We start from the raw sequence: 21,672 nt of genomic DNA on the forward strand, positions 1-21,672 counted from the left end.
GTGCTGTCATAGCAGACACAACAGGGAGAGAAACACAGCAGAGGTAAGAGTAAGCGCCACACCAAGATGAATAATAATAATAATAATAATAATAATAATAATAAAAAGAACACTGGCCCTATACACTCGAACTCTGAATGCGTGAATGTCAATAAATGTATACATTGAATATACTGTATGAATCAATATACAATACATGTATCAACACTGAGCATATGAATGAATATATTTACAGTCTGTCAACAATGAATAATGATTAATGAATGAGTATATCAACAATGAATATACGCATGGATATGAGTAACAGTCTATCAACAGCGAATATGAGATTATATTGATTGTATATATGGTCTGTCAACAACAGAACTTCAACAGTTTATATCTGGATGAATACACAATCTATCAGCAGACTAAGAATGTATATACAGTATATACAGTTTTCTAGGAACAGTTATCCTAGACATCTGTCAACGTTTGGCAATGTACTGTACATCCTAATAGTACATATGGAAGTAGTTCAATATAAGTAGTTCATACTGTATGCTGTCCATTTAGAGGTCAGCTGTCAGAAACCTGAAACAGACAGGTTTCAGGTCTTAAAGCTTGGTTGTGGAGCCTGATGGCTAATGGCACAAAAGACAAGTAACTTTGTGGTGTGCTGCGGAGGGATGAGTTTGTTAGCTGAAAGTGCTCCTCATCTTCACTAGCTCATCTTAATGGATGGGAGTGGTTCTCCAGTATAGCATCCTGCTTCCTCCTCCTCCTCCTCCTCCTCCTCCCATCTGCAATCACCTCCACATTGTTAACTCCAACTATGGAGCTAGCCTTCCTCAGCAGCGTGTTCAGTTTCGTTGGCATTAGCTTCCTCCGTCCATTCCTGTAGAGGGCCTCAACGTTGTCAGTCTAGAGCAGTGCAGTTTATTGTCTCCAGGCGTACGCTGTGTGCGGAGCAGGTAGCTGATGGCATCATCCACACCACACCAGTGTTTGCCTGGTGTGCAAACGGCAGGGGGTCCTGGGGGGAAGATGGTCAGGGCTTTTTGACAATGATTGACCATGATGAATGAATGCACTGGGCTGAAAATGTGCCTGTAAAACCGGCAAAGGGATGACATCACCGCCACAACACTCAGTGGGACGTAAACAATAATAGCAATGGCCTGTGAGAATTCTCATGCCCCCCAAAAAATGCTTCTAATTGCCTGCCGTCATGCCTCCCCCTGCCTTGCCTGGACCTGAACTTAGCTCATGCAGTGTGAGCTGCCAGTTACTGACTGACGCTGGTTCCGTGTGTGTGTGTGTGTGTGTGTGTGTGCGTGCGTGCGTGCGTGCGTGCGTGCGTGCGTGCGTGCGTGCGTGCGTGCGTGCGTGCGTGCATGCGTGTATGCAATGCATGTGTGTGTATGTTTCCCTTTGGCTTTTTTAGCTTGTATCTTCATGTGTTTGCACAGAAGTATTCAGAGGCATGCGTCTATGTGTGTGTACATGTTTGTCCATCATACATAATGCATGTCTAGCTATATGTGTGCATGCGTGTGTGTGTGTGTGTGTGTGTGTGTGTGTGTGTGTGTGTGTGTGTGTGTGTGTGTGTGTGTGTGTGTGTGTGTGTGTGTGTGTGTGTGTGTGTGTGTGTGTGTGTGTGTGTGTGTGTCTCCATGCATCCGCCTCTATGCGGATGCATACGCGCGCGCCTCTATGCATCCGCCTAGTCTCAGCAGTTTTGGATGATAGATCTCCTGGTGTCATTAACTGTCATTCACGGAGGCTTCTGTGCATCGTTTCTACCGGCTTGGCAGCGACTTACAAAGAGCTGCCATTTTTTTGTTGTTGTTTCTTTAATCCCGTCACATACTTACCTCCACTAACCTTTTTAATTATAGGTGTTGAAAATGAGCTGGGGGCGGGTGAACCCACAGCCCGTTTCCATGCCGCAGAACAGGTTTTTTTCCCTTTCTTCTTCTTTTAAACGTCCACATGTAGCGTTTGTTTGGGATGAGGCTTGTCTGGGTTTTCACAAAAAAATAGAAGAAGGCAAATTTGCGTTTCAAGCACTATGATTATACTATTAGGCATTGCACCTTCACCACTTCTTAGTTTTCTAATAATAAAAATAGCACACACATCTTTCATTCTAGATTGCTGTGCTATAATGAAAGGTTATATTTTGTGAAAGCACACCGTAATGATTAGAAGAGTTTCAGCTGCCGGGCAGATTTTTTGTTGTCTGAGAGTGAGACTTTGTTTGAGATTTGGCTTTTGGATTTTCCACATTCATAATAGACTAGGTAGTAACCCTCTTTTCCCCTCAGGGCAGTACAGTATGCGTGACTAAAGCCTAATGTGGGATGAATGGCCATAGACCCATCATCTAATAATGCATGTCTGGCTGGACAACTTGGGCCTGGCTACCTACTGTACTATCCATGTAGTGTTTGTCAGTGTGCTTGACTGCGAAGGTTTACTTTGTGTGAGTGTGTGTGTGTGTGCGTGCGCGTGCGTGCGTGCATGCGTGCGTGCGTGCGTGCGTGCGTGTATGCATGAATGTGTGCACATAGAGTTTTGTTGTAAGCGTACGGCTTTTCAACTGACCCATTTCACAGTAGTGTGCATTTAGTGGCCTGTCCGTGCAGCCAAGTACCCCACCTTTATGTCCCAGGGAAAAAGGAGAGAGCAGAGAAAATGCCTTATCTGTAGTGAAACGAGGCCAGCCTTTGTTGCCGATGATGGCCTTCCAACTTCCAGTTGTGCGCTGTCTGTAACCCATCCATTCGGCATGCGTCCCAGTTCTCTAGCTAACAGCAGGGGATCATCGCCCATATCGGATGGTACCTCGTCTCTCTCTCTCTGTCTCTCTCTCTCTCCCTCTCTCTCTCGCCAGAGTTCTGGCTCACACGATATTCAAATGCTTCCACTTATCACGCCTAAACAGGGGAAGGGAATAAAGTGCCCCCGCTTTTGTTTTTGCAGTTGCGCAAATTCGTCCTAATGAAAATCAAATTAGTCAAATTAGTATGCTACAGAAATTAACAGCAGAGGATTATCTGCCATATCGGATGGGGCCTGAACTATCCTTATTTTTTAGGATGATCAATTCTTATTTTATAGGCAAAAAATAAAATGGCAAAAGATTTTCAAAATAGACTATCTACAAGCTCACAAACTAAGCTATTTTCACAGTTGTTGCATGCCAATTTTCATTATATTTGCATGACACCGTTGTGCGACGAGTATAAAATAGTGCTTAAGTGGTTAATTGTTTTGTTGATGTATTAAAAACCTGCACTTCTTGATTATTCGATTATGGAAAAGGTAATACAAATAATTATCCCTAAGAAAATAATGGATAGCCCTATGAAGTGGATTGCACCGCGGAAACACAGCCGCTCAGTTGAGACGGTTTTCTCCCTCCGGGCCAGACCAGACCAAGCAGAGCTCTCAGACATGAAAAGCCTCCGTCTCATCTATTGTGAAACCAGAATGGCCACGTGGTGCCGCACCTTCTGGCAGTGCCTGTCCTCATTCTGTTGTGTTTGAAAAGCGGCGGCTGCAGAGTGAGAGAACGCTGATGCTCCGTCAGCGTCTCGCTCAGTCTGCGGCCGGCTCAGAGACCCCGGGTCGGCGGTGCTGGATGGTGTGCCAGATAGAATGGGCACAAGCATGGCTTTTGTTTTCGTTTAGTCTGTCTTTTGTTTTGTCTGCGACCTCCGTTTTGTCTATCCTTTTCTTTTTGTGCCCCGGTCTTTGTTGTCGCTTCCCTGTCATCTGAGGCAATGCCACCCCGGGCGAGGGTGACACGCCCTGGTGGCGTGCGCCTGTGCCAGACGTGAGGTCACGTGATGTCAGAGCGAAACACGCAGGCCAAAGTGGATTATAGTGTACGCTAAGACATTGTTGACCCTGGTAATTCCTCAAGGCAGGAGTTACTGTGTGGTTGAATAACGTCAACACTTTTCAAGATGGTGGGACGTTCTACTGTACAGATTGATATTATATAATAGCAGGTTCTGTTGTCATTCTGGTTCAGTGGGTCCCAAATTGGGACCCTAGGATTGCAGTGGTCCTTGAAGGGGTTCAAGGGGGTCCAGAACAAAATGAGGAGCAGTTTAGGGACTTAAGCACTATGTATTAAAAAAATGGCTTCAATAGCAGATTTACAAGATCTGCTGTTTTTGACTCTTTTAAAATTATATATTATTATTATTATATTTTACTATTTTTGCATACGACATTCACAAAATAGGGACACCAGGTTCGAAGTGGTTAATTTCACTATAATTACACCAGCTAGAAGTTAGTCCAGTGAGAGAATGCTCTGTATAAGAATGACTACTATGTTTTAATCTGATAATTATATACTTTACAGTGAGAAAGGTTTGTACGGTAATGGAGAAAAACTGGAATTCAAGATTTTCAAGTGCATTTATATTCCTTTATTTCTGTCCAAAGTTGTTTAAAGTTTAAGTTTGGCACTATTCTGAAATGGCTAATGTATTGTTGCATTCTTCATCCTGGCCTCGTGGAGGAGGGCAGAGCGGGGCTAATGGTGTGTCACCGAGGGACACCACACTTAATGAGGTGGAAGTGATTGGACAGATAAATCACAGTATCTTCTGGCAAAGGCAGTGCACTCCAAACTGGTGGAGGTTCCCGTGGTGTACATGATGACATAGTGTGTTGTTAAGAAACCTTGTGAACTTGTAATGGTGTGGCTCTGCACTGTCTTACAGTAGAGTAGGTATACGTATTACGTAGTATGTTTTACATTTTTCTAGAGCTTTAACTTTTCAACAAAAATATGCTTGTTTTCTTTTTTTCAACTTATTGTTTTTATTGTCATTGCCGGGGTAGACAATACATTCTATACATATGCATCATATATCATCATTCAGTTCTTCAATACAAAATTGTCTCCCCAAGGAGACAGCAGCAACATAGAAAGTAACACATTTGAAAAATAATAATCATAAATAATACTAACAACAATAATAATGAAGAAATGTAAACATGAAAGACAACATCTTGATCGAGTAATTCAACAGACATGAAAGAAAATAAATAAATAAATAAAATAGAATAAAAATAAAGTAAAGAAAAGGAAAGAGGGGGAAGGGGGGGGCCGGGGGGGGGGTCCAAAATATGCTTGTTTTAACAAAACAAATACTGTAGTGTAGGCTACAGTACCGTACATGGACATATGAAAACAAAATACAACTTTCTTACCAACAACAGTATACAGTACAGTACCAATATTGTCTGGGATAAAATGTGTTATGGCAAAAAAAATAAAAAAAATAATAATAATTTGTAGACTAACAAAGATTCCCTTTACTGATATGAATGCCTTGTTCCATCTCTGTCTGCCCAGTATGTCGAAGAACCTGATCTTTGAGCGGAAACTAGCAGGTGACTTGAACGGTGAAAGTGTCACATTTTCTCTAGAAACATGACATGACATGTCACTGTCAAAAAGGCAGAGAATGCTTTGGTGTGACTGCCTTTCTTTTGCTGGCATGCATTTAGGTGATGGGATCCCGCCAGCAGAATGTGATTGACATGGATGCTTTGATGTTGTGCTCGTTTTGAAGCTTGTCTCTCATGTGACAAAAGGTAAAACTTGCTGTTCCTCCACCAGTGGATACGTATGGCTCTGTACTAAAAGTTCAAATCTTTTACTGCACTGGTTCTCAGTTCAGTTTATTCAGTTCAGTTCAGTTCAGTTCAGTTCAGTTCAGTTCAGTTCAGTTCAGTTCAGTTCAGTTTATTTTGGTCATAGAATGAACATTAATTTAATGTGATCATTACTTTGCATTTAGACCAAAAAGGTATAGGCTTCATTGAAGCCAGTGGTTTATTTTGCCTATCCTTAATCTTAATCTTAATTGATATGTACTATTTGGCCGCAGACCCCCAGCTGTAAATGTTTTGTGCCAGGGACCCCCCAGAAGACAAGATTTTGTTTAAAACATTCAAAATGATAGATATGATGTTTGTGTATAGCCAACATATACTTTACAGTAAATGGATAAAGTGGGTTAAAATGATTGTGATGCTACTGTATATTGGCTACTAGTTTTGAACCAATGTTTTGGTAGAACAACATTTCAACTTGTATAGTGGAACAGTGCGTGAAGGTTCATCATTTTTATATCCCCTTCACACGATTATTATTTAAAACCTTTTCATCTTATGGATAGGTACACATATTCAATGATAATTTCTAAAGAGCATGCTGCACTGAATAAAGTTATCCTTGGTATGGTAGGAAAAGCTTTGGCATTACCAACATAGAAAGATGTCACCCTCTTTTAAGCAGGAAATTCACATCTTGATTTACAGCTGTAATGTCACACATTGATTGTACAGTATACCTTTGATTGATTCCAACCCTTTCAGGAATGCCTGATTAAGCCTGTCCATCACAATGGAACCATAGACATATAGTGCTGCTCCACATCCACATTTTGGCAAGCTAAGCAGCCTCGCCCTGCACACATTAAAACAAAGCAACTATGCACTTGGCGTAGGTTTGATCACTGCGCGTTGATGGAAACATGTAGCAATGATATACTGCCTTTAGCAGGATTGACTTATTAACATCCTTCAACCTGCCATCCATGTTTTGGGCTTGGCATTTATAGAGGAAGACATAATATAGAGAAGTGATTCGCAAACATTTTCAGAAACCTGGTTTAGTAATTTTGTTTTGTTCTTGCAATGGCTTCTATTTCAGCATGCTAACTTTTCAGGAAGAGAAAGGATGTCGTTTTTATTAGTTTGGAATCCCCGTCGATGATAACATTGGTAAGGCAGGTCTCTAAACTGTCCATAGCCCACCGATGAGACGCAGAATGAATAGACGGAAATTGTGGCCTCGTATAATGAGCATTAGTGACCAAATTATATGAAAATAAGATTGGAAATTAAGGGGAAAAGTGCTCCTTTAACCCATTTTTTTAACCCAATAGCTAAAGCATAACATAATGCTAACACCAAAAGGGGTTCCCGGTTAAGTGGGAACCCACTGGAACCCCCTCAAGGACGCCTGGCTGGAGGTCCCCAGACCCCACTTTGAGAACTAGCAATATAGATTCTGTCACCATGCACATCGTCATCACTGCTCCAAGGCACAGCGCTATACATCGTACAGGTAGATTCTCTGGCGCTGCAGTGTGGAAACAAATCCCCCCCCCCCCCCCCCCAACAGTTCCTGCGGCCATTGGGTGCGTTGTCTGCTCTAGTGTGTGTGTGTGTGTGTGTGTGTGTGTGGAGGGGGGGGGGGGGGGGGGGGAGCTATGCTTTTAGCTTTTAGAAGATGAAAGAGAAGAATACCTGAGCAGACATGAAGAGGACGGTGCTTGTTGTTGGTGCTCTCACCTTCCTTGTCATTGTTTATAAAATCAGAATATTTTCCTAGACACAGTAAAAGTTACATTATTGTGTGTGTGTGTGTGTGTGTGTGTGTGTGTGTGTGTGTGTGTGTGTGTGTGTGTGTGTGTGCTGCACTGAATAGCATATGTGTGTGTGTTTGTGCGTGCGTGCGTGCGTGCGTGCGTGCGTGTGTGTGTGTGTGTGTGTGTGTGTGACGCGGCTTGGCCTGTTGTAGCACCACCATGAGGCTGATTTGAAAACTGTCAAGTGGCATTTCTTCCTCAGCCTAGTGGGAATATGCATGCACAGTTTCACCGCAATCGGATGCTGCGTTGAGTAATTGTGGCAATTTGTACAAAACGGGTACAAAGCGGGCTACTCCTGAAAGGTTTAGAAGCCAATCGTAGGCAATGAAGGTGGATTATGAGAAATCAAACTCGCGTCTTGATCACATGACTATGGAGAGCATGTGTACCGATTTGCGTGAAATTTGGATAAAATCTGAAGGAGTAATATTAGAAAATGTGTTTTACATATGTCGGCCTCCTGGTGGCGTTATAAAGAGCAGATGTGAAAAATTCCACGCAAAGGTTTTTCCTTGGCCTCTAGGGAGTTGGCATACAAAGTTATCCACAGATCCGTGCAGTTAGAGGTAAAAACACTTTTCGGCGAGTTATAGCGCCACCATGAGGCTGAGTTGAAAATGTTCACGTGGCATTTCTTCCTTGGCCTAGTGGGAATGTGCGTGCACAATTTCACGGAAATCACACGATGTGTCCATGATTTGCAGCATTTTGTTTGAAACTGAGCACTCTGGAAGCCAATCTTAGCCAATCAGGATGGAGTCTGAGAAATCTGAAAGACCTGTTTCGTTGAATGGCTCTAGAGAGACTGTGTACCAATTTGCGTGATGTTTGGACAAAATCTGTAGGTGTACTGTCCAAAAACTGGTTTTGCACAAAGCGGCCTCCTGGTGGCGCTATAACAGGCCGTTCTGGAAATTCTGGGTCAGAGGTTCATCGTTGGCATCCAGGGAGTGTGTGCAAAATTTGACATCGACCGGGTTAACGGTGCCGGAGATTAGCTGTTCACAGACGGACGGACACACGGGCGGACGGACACACACGGATGGACACACACACGGACATACTCTCTCCCCATGCCTTCGGCCTGGTGGAGACAATTATAAAATTATTATAGAAAATAATATGTGTATGTGACCTTGTTTGGGAAACAGTGGGTCGGGGTTCTCTGTGCTCTAAATCAGTGGTTCTCAAATGAAGAATAGATAATGGACCTTCAAATGAAACGTGTTGAAAACCCCTGATCTAGAGTTCAGGTCGCTACGCTTCCCTCACACCTACGTTCTGTCCATCTGATCAACCCCACTTAGTGCCCGCATGTCTAAATTATGGCACTGTGTGTGTCTGTGTGTGTGCGTGCGTGCGTGCGTGCGTGCGTGCGTGCGTGCGTGCGTGCGTGCGTGCGTGCGTGCGTGCGTGCGTGCGCGTATGACTCAACCTTTTAACATCTGTCAGTTAGCCTGGCTTGGAGGAAGGGGGGGGTATGAGCTGTGCTTATTGTTTTGTTACTATGACCTCTGACCCCATTTGGCTCCACCCACACCTGCCCCCAGGGGAAATACCTCCACCCAGAGCTGTGAAACTCTGTCAGACAGACAGGATCTGTCAGACAGACAGGAGACTCTGTCGCACTGCTTAGATTCTAATCACTTGTGATCCACTCTCCTTGTCTCTGTGTTCGACCGGTGGGGGAAGAAGTACTGCCATTCTTTACTTGAGTAAAATCAGCAATACCGCAATACAAAAATACTTGGTTAATACTCAGTAAAAGGCCTGTATGCAATGTAAAGCTTTTTCAAATCTCGACAAGCTCACAACGCATCAGGATGTGAGGTGTTGTGAGCTTGTACACAACGCATCGGGATGTGAGGTGTTGTGAGCTTGTACATCTCACAACGCATCGGGATGTGAGGTGTTGTGAGATTGTACATCTCACAACGCATCGGGATGTGAGGTGTTGTGAGCTGTACATCTCACAACGCATCGGGATGTGAGGTGTTGTGAGCTGTACATCTCACAACGCATCGGGATGTGAGGTGTTGTGAACTTGTACATCACAACGCATCGGGATGTGAGGTGTTGTGAACTTGTACTTTAGCTATTTTCGAATGATAAAGTAGGGCTTAACTGTTTAATACATGCATGTTTTGTAATATCAATCTAAATCTACTAAATAACTATTAAGTTGTGAAATAATTGTACTGGAGCAAAAAAGGACAGATTCCTATAAATATAGTATGAAAATAATATAGTATAAAGTATTGAAATACTCAACTAAAGTAAAATTACCTCAACATTGTACTCTGTACTGGGTTCACCCGGTCGCACCGACTAAATGAGCCAGGCCATTAGGGAATTAAAGGTATCGATTACAAGGAGAGCTGTTTTTTGTCTAATGTTTACTAATGGGAATAAGCAGATGCTCATTATTTAGTGCTTGTCCCGGGGAAACGGGAGTAGATAAATGTCTGGTCTGCTTAGTCGATGAAGAGTGAAAGGTACACCAGGGTAACGACAAAAAGTAGCATGCATTTATAACTGAAAGCTTATCGTTCCAACCTGCTCTTCCAGTGCTGTCAGGGCCACTTATGTCAAGTCAAATCAAATTGTATTATAGCCCAATATCACAAAGCATTTCCCAAAGGGCTGTGCATGAAAACAAAACTACAATAAAACAATAATTTGTAACATAAAAGCATGCAATGCCCATGCATACTGTACACGCACGCACGCACGCACGCACGCACGCACGCACGCACGCACGCACGCGCAGTCGCGCACACACAAAAGCACTGTAGGCAATTGAAGATAATACTGACTTTAAATTGGATGACTGAAATGTAGCAGTCTAGAATGATGTTAAAGGCTGAGGAATGTTTTGAGTTTACTTTTGAATGAGTTGACTGAGATAGACTGTCGGACATGGTTGAATAGGGAGATGATTTCAGCGACAAGGCTTGATAGAAGAAAGCTCTAACACCTGCTGTCAGAGCGTATACTCCGTATAGGGAGCCAGTGTCAGTTTTATTGTCATCACAGGATTACAAGTGTAAAAGAGTGGGTGAAATTATTTTGTATGCAGGCTCTCAGTTAGAATCGGGAAAGAGAGAATAGAGAAGAGAGTAACACAGAAGAACATGGAACAAAATAACAGCAAGGCACAGTCAAAACAAAGTCTAGTATAAAGTACTGCACTGTAGCACTCAAGCAGCACTTACTGTATCAGAATCACAGTATCATATTGTGCGTGCAGGTTAAAGTGACAAAGACATTAAAACCATGTACATATAGCATCAAATAGCAGCAGGTAATAAGTATTGTGCAACTGTGTCTGTGAGTGTTGATACAGCCTAATGCAGGCAGGAGATGCATTCAGACGCAGAGGTTGTCAAAGCATGCCAGATGGATTAGCCGCTCGCTGTGGGGAGGAGGAAGATAGTGGTGCATAGCCCATGTTGTGGCTGCTTCTCAAACTTCAAAATCAGTAGTTCTTTCACTCCGAAGACCCACAAAATGATATGTATTTTGCCCTCGGAATGACTCTGAGACCGTGTAGGTCTTATCCACTTTGAGCCCTAACATGATGTAGCATCCATATTCTGGGAATGTCATCATAACACGAGTTGTGAGCTTGTAGGTCGGCTAAAGAGATTTGGTGTAGACGAGGGGAAAAAATCCCTATAGGGGACCCCGGTGTAGGAAGTATTATATCAACAATATCTGATCAAGAGTACAAATCAGGCTTAATCCCTGTAGACACGCATCCGTGCGTGCGTACTGTGTGTTACCCAAGACCATTCTCACTCCCGGTTCCCACAGGGAACCTTCGTCAAGGGCAAGTCCTTATCTGTTTTCGCCTCCAAACACCGGAGATACTACCGTACACGCTATACAGCTATACAGCTATACAGCAGCAGGCCTGTGTTGGAACTGGCAGCGTGCTGGGAATCACTTTTCACATTCCAGCTAGCTCGCTGGCGGCCAGTGTTGGAAGAACTACTCCTTTTTCTTTTCTTTCTTTTTTTTAACTTAACCACTTAAACCCCATATGGTTGAGCGGAGTCCCTCAGGGCTCTATGCTAGGGTATTTTTCTGTTTTCTGATATTGTGGGGAAAGCACGTTGCAGCGTGTTGCTAGGGTTGAAGTGGTTTAAGTAAAAGTAGCGACACCACAATGTTGAAATACTTATTGCTATTATACTTAATACTGTTACTTACAAGTGTTGCCATCAGTATACTTATACCAAAAGTAAAATAAAATCTAAAGGTATGCAACTGGAAAATAGCCAGATCCCTTTTTGAATAAACAAAGTATAAAATAGAGCTTAATTGTTGTTTATAATAGTCTAAATCTAAACATTAATTAACTTGTCACTTAAGTTTTCAAATAATTGTAGTGGAGTAAGAAGAGTGCAACATTTGCCTCTTAGAATTATTGAACTGTTGAAAATGGAACAGTACAGTACTTTGGTAAACATACTCAGTTTCTTTCCACCACTCGATGACGTCTAACCGGGGGAGGGGCATCTTGAACAATCAAAGCCACGAATGTGAAGATTCATCTTTTGAATGATGATGAATGGAAACGCTTTGTCACGACCTTCCAACACCCAAGGGGACGATTTTATTTTATACTTCTTTGGGGGAGAGGTGTCTTCTCATCTTTTTGTCTCCGGATAGGCCCTCCCCTCCCACGTATCAGATCCCCCTGTGATTCCTCGGGACACACAGTGTGATCCAGAGAGCAGTGATGTGGTACGGTGGCCATTTCTCATCGCTTTCCCCTCCTTTGTTCGCCTCAGTTTCAGGGGGGAAAGCTCTGATTATTCATTTAGGGCTTGGGCTCTTCCCCCTCTTTTCCCCTGTAATTACATGCTTTAGTCACTCTCCCGAGACCCCGAGGCCTGGCCATTGATCTGCTCCATCTCAATCATGTTGTAACGCGGCCCTAGTGGCACACACGCACGCGCACGCACACGCACACACACACACACGCACACGCACACGCACACACGCGCGCACACACACACACACAGTATTACTTAAGGGAAACTCAGGCAGCGTGGTCGGAAGATCCCAGCAGTGCAGTCAGGGACAAACAGCTGTCTCTCTGTCTTCTAATCATCTCACCATTGTCTAACTGTTCAACTTGTTCCTGTGTCCCGTTTCATTTATCCACCACCACCACAGTCCAGGCCATAAAAACAAGTCCCACTGCAGCGCCACACTCACTCACAGGCTGTGTGGGATTTACCATTTTCGCAAACAAAAGCAAAGCAAAGCATAAACCAAACAAAGCGTCATGCAAGCAATACCCTCCACAATGCAACACTCGGTTCTCAAGAAATGTGCGGAGAGAGTATATACAGTACAGCATGTACTGTATATACTTTCCTGCTTCGCCGCGCTTTCCCAAACTGCGGTGGGGGCGACAAGACAAATCGCGGCCTCGTGGCGCACAAGCAGCTCGTGTTTGTTTACGCGTCAGGGATGCAGAGCGCTGCGAAAGAACAAATAGATGGGGACCGCGATACGACGGCAGATGAGAGCAATGGGGCGGGAGCGAGGCAGAAAGAGGGTGAGGGGAAAGAAAAACAAATCTTCTAAACAGTGACAGTGATAAGTATTATTTCCTTGATGTGTGGCACTTAACATTCCTGAGGTAGACAGGTAGTGTGGATTCCAGTAGGCGTGTGCGAGCATCTGCGTATCGGATTTGAGACGTACCATGCTGACATGCGGCATAGTGGCACCCTTAATGGGCTGTTGGGAGCCGGTCCAATACCTCAGGATTCCTGTGTTTTAAATTACCTGTATCAGGGCTCTGTTCTGACTCAGGGGAACATGCCTTTTCTCTCCCTTTCTTTTGAGTACTTAAGTCTGATTTTTATTTTTATTTTCATTTTCGTCTGCTGACGGGCTGACGGGGTTAGTTGCACATTAATGCTACAGTGTTCGTTAACACAGTCGTTCTCAAACCTTTTCAGGCCGCAGACCCCCATCTGAAAATAATTTTGTGTGAGGCGACCCCCATATACAAGATTACAAGATATTCCGAATTATTCAACATTTCCCAAGATTGTTTTGAAAATGTACTGTACCACTGTGTTAAGAGACCCCTGCCACTGACCAGGGGTGTCGTTTTTACTAATCTGAGTTCCCAGAAGTTCTCGCCAGCTGACCTGTTGCCCTCCAACATCCAGAATTCCTCAGATATGGCTGAGATCACCTCTGAGCCTCTGAGCTTAGTTTGAGGGACAGATATACTGCCCGACAAAGTGTGCGGTAACTAAACAAATAAACAGATTCAAAAAGCCAAATGATATTTGCAGTATTACTGTACATCTGTTCATGAGGTCATTGTTTATCCCCCAGACCCCGACTATCATGAAGGCTTATGTAACCTTTGAGACAAATAAATAAGTCAATGTCTCCAAAAAACTTAGTTACAGCACAGCAGGCTTTGGAGAAGCTAGGAGTGACCTGGCTCATAGAGAAGACCAGATCCCCTGGCACTCAATCTGTGCATTACAACGTATTGTGAGAGTGTAGATGGGCTTATTTACGTTTTCCTGTGCAAGTGCTGACATTTTTACCATTGGGCTAATAGAGCCTGCCTGTCTCTCTTTCTTTGTCATCGATCTGGACCCGTCCCTCCCGATGTCACACAAATTTATGTCTGTAATTACACTTCCTTAATAACACAGCGTGCGATGAGCCCCGCGGCACATCAACCTGCTCCCCCGCCCTCCCTGCCAAGAGGGCCTGCATGCCAAAGCCTGCCGTACGCCTTTGATGTTGTTTTCCGTCGCGGTCGGCCAGAAACCTTGTATGTCCAACACTGTTACTTTTCAGGAAATGTATAAAACTATCCTGTGGTGTTCCAATGGATCCATTGTAGTTATTACTTATTATTTTAGTCACAAGCTCTTGTTAATACTTCTCAGTGGTTTTATAAAACCCACACAACTATTTAACCACTTTCTCTTTCGCTTAATTTCTTTTTCCAAAAAATTGTTGCATGATTGCAACGAATACCTACAAAGTCGCCCTTTTACCAACTCGCTATGGGCGTACAGCCGGGGGAACTGCTCAGCCTAGTAACCTACTGTAAGTAAATTATGCTTAAACGGTTAAAAGAAAACGAGGACGAGATGGATTATGGGTGACGGTACCTGTTACCATCGCAACACGTTGTCAGCTTGTAGATCTGCTATTTTTGCTACTGTAGTGTGACGTAGTATGATGAAGTAGGGCATTCATTTACGAAAACACACACAAAGTTGAAAGGTTTATGTTTCTTCATTTTGTTTGCTATATACCAATGTGTTGTCCCTCTCTCTCTCTCTGGCTGTGTGTGTGTGTGTGTGTGTGTGTGTGTGTGTGTGTGTGTGTGTGTGTGTGTGTGTGTGTGTGTGTGTGTGTGTGTGTGTGTGTGTGTGTGTGTGTCTGTGTCTGTGTCTGTGTCTGTGTCTGTGTCTGTGTCTGTCTGTCTGTCTGTCTGTCTGTCTGTCTGTCTGTCTGTCTGTCTATCTGTCTCTCTGTCTCTCTCTCTCTCTCTCTCTCTCTCTCTCTCTGATGTGTTTGGGGTCGTCACGGTCATTGCATGTGCGTCTCCAGTCCTAACCGTGGCACAACAGTATACAGGCAGACAAACAGACGTGAACATTGTTGTTTTGTCTGCCGCTGCCTTTTGACAACAATGCGCTGCATTGTGGGTATAGGCCAACTCTAGTGGTTCCCAAAGTGGAGTTAATATAGCCTAGCATCAAAGTCAGTTTAACCACTTCCACCCTACATACTTTGGCTGTTTGAAAATAGTATTGTATACAAGCTCACAGCAATTCTTTTATTTTATTTACTTTTCTAACTTTTTAACAACACTGGCACCGCACAAAAATATTTACTGATGGGGAGTTAGTTAGCCCAGTGGGGACATACCCACTGGGCTAACTAACTCCCCCCCCCCCCCCCCCCCCTTTCTCACTTGACGTGAAGCGCACCCACCCCTCGCTGTGATCTCCCCAGGGGGTCGACTGGTCTAGTCTGGGCCGACTGGTACATTTACACACCTCTCTAACCCCCCCCTCTCCTCTCTCCTCTCCCCACTGGCTTGTTAAACCCCCGAATTCCACTGCTACGGCTTTGAAGTGCGTGAAGTGTGTTTGTGCGTTCCTTTTATTACACACAAAGATATTTGCACTTGTTGCGCCTGCGAAGCAGATGTGTCAATGGAGGAACAATGTTTCGCTCAGTTTTTTATTTTTATTTTTTCAACTGCAACTGTTTTCTTTTATTTATGAACCACTTTACTAACCACTTGAAGACTTGGACCTGAGCTGTACTTGGATTGCTTTTCGCTGTCTACACCGAATCTCCAAAAATAGCAATGTAGATCTGCTATTGTTGGCTAATGTTCCCCCCAGAATATGGACGCTGAGGTTAAAGGAGCACTTCACCCATTTTCAACCTATCTTAATTGGTCCTCTCTATAATGCTCATTATAACATGGCACTATTTTCGTCTCAGAGGATGGCTGTGGACACTTTAGAAACCTGCCTACCAGTGACGACACCCGAAGGCAGGTTTGGAAATTTAAAACAGGATTTCAAATATTTTTTCTTAAGAACAAAGGCTTCTATTGCAGCACTACAACTTTCCAGGAAGAGAGCGCCTCTAGTTTCTATTAGCGTGAAATCCCCATCGATGATGTCACTGGTATAGGCAGGTCTCTGAACTCTCCACAGCACCCCAAATGACACGCGGAGTGAGGGGATGAAAATGGCCGATAAACGCCATTAGTAAGGACGAATCATACAACGAAGGGTTCCTTTTAATGCAGGCGGGGAGGGGGGGGGGGTATCCATGAACGCCGCCTTCCTTCCTTCCGTCTCCGGTTCTATGTGGGACCGCCGCTGTGATACGATCCCTCCACCTGCCGCCACGGTCCCGCCGCTGTGATACGATCCCTCCACCTGCCGCCACGGTCCCGTCGCTGTACATTAGCCCCTGGGACCGAGAGGAGCACAAAGACTCATAAACTGACTGTAGTCTGCAATCTTCTTGTCAAAGCCCCATGAAAGAAGAAGAGGCCTGCTGCACTTTAATCTGGCTGGCGGGCCCTGCAGTAGCACAACGCCCACACACACACACACGCACACGCACGCGCACACACACCCACACGCATGCACACACGCCATATTGAAGTGGTACCTGTCTGCCTTGCTCAGTGGGAGGTTGCCGGTTCCTCACCAGGTGTATCTCTCCCTTGCTGCACAGCTCTCAGCTCAGGATTGGGCAATGTGACCTCAAATCAATATCACGCGCATGCTTTAGCAGATCTACAAGCACAAGATGCTGCGATCATGGAGATTGCTATTTCATGTCGGTTTGTTGATACAGTATAAGAAATTCAACATATAATATCACACAAAAAACTTTTTTTTTAACCTACATGAGCAAGGTTGAGTCGGTTATTGGTTCAATATATTGTCCAGCTCTGTATTGTCTCAGCCTTAAAATATGAAACACCTATTCATTGGCCTGCATTTCCCCATAAACTGTCACATTAGCCTCTTAAACCACGGTATAATCTGGCACAAGCGGTGCTGTGCCTTCACTCTAAATGATGCACAGCGTCATATTAATCCTCCCATCAAGCCTGGGGCTGGATGGTCCCGTAAAAACAAAAAAAAGATTTTTGGTGTGATTTATAGGTGGTGTGAGGGAGTTGGAACACGGGGTGGTGAACTTTTAGGTGATGACTCTTAGCGTCCTCATCTGTCAAGCGATCGGCTGTTCCTCTCTCAGCGGCAAATCACCACGCCGGCCAAGAGCTCGCCGGTCACCCTGTGGTCAGGAAAACGTGGGTGAGACCTAGGGAGTGTCCCAGAATCTCTCTCTATTTCTCGCTCTCTCTCTCTTTAGCTCTGTCCTCTCCTTCACCACTTAAAACCTTACATCAGCGTTTCCCACCAGTAGGCCGTGAGGATGTCGCAAGTGGGCCCCGAAATAATTGACAAAACACTACATATTTTAATATAATATAACGGTTACGGTGGTATTATTATTATTATTATTATTATTATAACTTGTGATAATGAAAACTTAAGACCTGAACTGGCTGATCCTAAAAATGTCTTCTTAACAGTTTTCTCATTTCTCAGTTTTTCATGTCAAGGACCCCCAAAATGATATAGCCTATATATAATGGTCGCTGACCCCCATCTAAAAATATTTAGTTCCAGGGACACCCAGAACATTAACTAATCACTAACATAAACGTGCTTTGAAAATGCACACGGTCCACCCATATGACCATAGGAAGTGGTTCAGATGGGTGGACGAGTTGCAACGTGTCGTGAGCTCGTAGATCTGCCATTTTCGCAGAATGTTGAGCCTATTATGACATGCCCAGAATAGTGACGCTTAGGGTTCATGTGGTTAAGTGTTTAAACACCATCAAGAGCTTGGCCTCTCTCAGACAGAGAGCATTCCCATGGTGTTTATGTAGCAGTGCTATTGTGACTGCCGTCAGGTTTACGTTGGCAACACCACCAGTCCCCATGCACTCACGAGTGTGTGGTCTGGTCTTCAGAAGTGACTCATAGTCATCCTGGTTTTCACATTCACAACAACAGAAAGGAGAAAAAAAGATACTGAAAAATTGAAGAAGAAAAAAACACTTGAAGCTTAATGTGACTCAATGGCCTTAAATCAAACTGGAACAATTTGAAAATGCAGCAAAAGTAGCAGATCTACAAGTTCAAAACGCGGCACGAAGCGACGCATTTTGAGCTTGTAGGCCTGCTATTTTTGCTATTTTTGAATTTAAATTCTGAAGAGTAAAGTAAAGTTTAGGAATTTGGACATAATGAGGTTACCACCCGACAGAGACGATACATAAGAAGGGCTTAATGCCTTTTGAAGATCAGCTATGGATAATTCCTGTTTGTAGTTGGACCATGTAGTTGGACCATGTAGTTGGACCATGTAGTTGGACCATGTAGTTGGACCATGCATATTCCTGTTTGTAGTTGGACCATGCATATTCCTGTTTGTAGTTGGACCATGTTCCTGTTTGTAGTTGGACCATGCGTATTTTCAAACATCTTTGAAAAAGGTAGATATGAAATAAACCATCCCACCTGACCGCTGATGCTCGCAACAATAAAGCTCACGCTGAATTCAAACTAGCGGTTGGATTGCCTATAGTGCAGACATTCGCAAAATGCAATAAAATACTGTGTCCAAGCCGAGGAATGAGTGACACCCTCATAAATGTTTCGGTCATTTGAAAATATCAGATCTACAAGCTCACACTGTGTCTCAATGTGACACCTTGTGAGATACTTTCAAAAGATCTTTGATGCTTACAGTGTAACTGTCACTCCAGTCCCGACGCATAACAGTTAGGGACATTGCTAAAGAATCATTATTATACTACTGCATATGCTGGCCAGTGTCTCAAATCAACACTGGCAGCTATTTTCGACAGTCTCTCTCTCTCTCTCTCTCTCTCTCTCTCTCTCTCTCTGTCTCTCTCTTTCTCTCTCTCTCTCCCCCACTCTCCTTTAATGAGTTATTTTGGTCCCTTCTGTTGGATTATACAAAATCAAATTTGGCAAACATTTTCACATTCACAGTGGGACTTAATTGCTTTTGCTTTTGTTTGTTGAATTCATCTCACCTGGGAAGATAGAAAGTGAAAGGGGAGTAAACAGTAAAGCCATTTTAATCTCAAATGAAGAAGCAATCGGATGTGGGATGTTTACTGTTGTTGCACTTGACTTGATGTCCCAACTGGACAGCTTTCAACCCATTACACTACCCTCCCTCCCGTCTACCATGAAACCTACAACCTGCGCGCTTCATTTTGTCCCCTTTGCCCTCCTGAAGGATGTCTTTGACTTAGCCAGTCCCAGCATCTTCTCTAATACTAACAGCTCAGTGGCCGCTGGTATCATTCCAACTAGGGCTAGGCGACATGACTTCAAATAGTTCAAAGTAGCCTATAGAGTTAAGTTGTTAACTTGTTAATCAGACTAATTGATTTAATCGATTATAAAGATTGGTGTCGATTTGACACAAAAGTGCGTTTCCATTATTCATTTAACCTACAGTAAATGAGCAAGATTAAGGTAGTAATTGTTTCTAAACGTCAGTTTCAATATATTTCCAGTTCATTGCCCAGCCCTATATTTTTCTAGCCTGGCGCGGCCAGACTCATAGCGAGGGTTCACTGATGTTTCCTCCCGGGAAGAATCTTCAGTGAATCCCCGTTATGAGGCTGGCCAAGCCAGGCTAATATTTTTCCGCCCTGCAGTGGTCCAGTCCCTCCTGAAATAACCTCAACGACTCAGACAACCTTTCCCTGCTATGCAGTAACTACACAGAGCCATCTCTAAGCTACCATTCCTGTTGTTACAGATCCTCTTACAGATCCTCTTCACTGCTGCCTACTTACACTACACAAACAGAAAGGTTATCTTCACTACTGCCTACTTACACTACACAAACAGAAAGGTTATCTTCACTACTGCCTACTTACACTACACAAACAATATCATGGAGAGATTTCAGACACAGCAAAGAATCTGCCTTGCTAATTATTATGTTTTGGTGTGTGTAACCCAAATTTTGTCCTAACACAAACATTAAATGCCATTGACAATGAATGGACAATTTTGAGTGTTGCATTGCATAATACAAAACAAACATTGATGACAAAGGTGCAAATTGTGATTGGCCGTAATGAGATGATGTATGATGATGTACGATGATAAGAGCACCCCTCACTTCACAGATTTTTGAATTATAATTAATATTTTTTATTTTATTTTATTGACATGCTTCCCCTCGGCCAAATCATCCAACAAAAAAAGAATACGACATCTCATTCCACTGTTATTCTGATGAAACATATCTTTATCTCCCCCTGAAACCAAAGCACCAGTCCAAACTAGTCAGCCTTATGAACTGCAGGACAAGTGTTGGATGGTACAAAACGTCTAACAGCTGAATGAAAGCAAGTTTGAAGTTGTTCCGTTTGGCCCCCATGATTCCGTCAATCAGATAAAAAAGGTCTTGGCAACCTGTCCACCCTTGTTAAGCCTCATGTCAAAAAGGCTTGGTGTGCTCTCTGACACTGCCTTTAAGTTTGACAAGCAGGTAAACGCGGTAGTAAAAGCCAGTTATTTCCAGATCTGTGCCATCGCCGAAAGACACATTTCACCTACTGTTTTACACCTGTAAACCTGTGATGTGACAATAAAGATGATTCTGAAGTCATCCACGCCTATTAGTCAGGACCTACCATGCCTGCAACTGATCCAAAACGCACCAGTCGGGATCATAAAACGTGGGTCATGACCGAAAGAACAAGAAGGTGGACACAAGCGGCCAAAATGGGTTTTCTAAGGATGGTGGCCCACATGCAGTTGGGGTAGGCATCTAGTATGGCTGAATCTTGCTTTTCCAGGCACGCCCAGCTGGGTTAGTGGATGGCGATGGCGATGCATGTGTGGATGGATGGACAGACAGACAGACAGGCTCCTTGGCGGTTACTCGGAAGAATGTTACCTCTATCCTGGCCTCTCTACATTTGCATGACCATTTAGAAAGCTCTAAATTGGTTTCCCCCCCCCCCCCTCCTTCATCGCTGATGTAGGAGGGGGTAGGAGGGGTTAGAAGGTAGGAGGGGTTAGCCTTTCTGAGTGACTCAGAGGGTTTTGTATTTGTGATTTAGCTACCTCCTGGTCTGTACAGCACTGGACAACAAGTGTTGTTTATAATTACAGAGGTTCGGGCTGCTGTGCGGCGGCTGCGGCCCTCACACGGTCACACCTACGTTGCACCGCCAATATGACCGATATGCCAATTATGGAGGTCTGTTCTTGTCCCATGCCCATATATGGGCATGCCCATATATGGGCATGCCCCCTTTTGTTCCCATATATGGAGCTGACTGATTTGTTTGTGCCTGATGCCTTGACGACACATTAAAGGTTAGACAACACTCTCCATATTTGGAGAGTGTTGTGGGAACTTCTTGTATGTTATGGACATGAGTCAAGGTGGCACATGTCTGGTATCTATTGAGTACAGCTGGTCCTGTGACACAAATAATGTCCCCTCTTATCTTTGTATATAACTAGGCTATCTCTACTGCTGCCCCACCACCCACCCTGGATGTTTAATGTACCTCCCCCATGAGCTCATG

At 43.9% G+C, this 21,672-nt stretch overlaps 1 protein-coding gene across 3 annotated transcripts in view; it reads left to right on the plus strand.

The window, feature by feature from the left end:
- The window catches only part of kremen1 (kringle containing transmembrane protein 1), a 119,979-nt gene that overhangs the window by 83,618 nt on the left and 14,689 nt on the right, over positions 1-21,672 (plus strand). The window lies entirely within an intron of this gene.

This window comes from Electrona antarctica (genome assembly GCF_951216825.1).
Source record: "Electrona antarctica genome assembly, chromosome: 12".
Classification (NCBI taxonomy): Eukaryota; Metazoa; Chordata; class Actinopteri; order Myctophiformes; family Myctophidae; genus Electrona; species Electrona antarctica.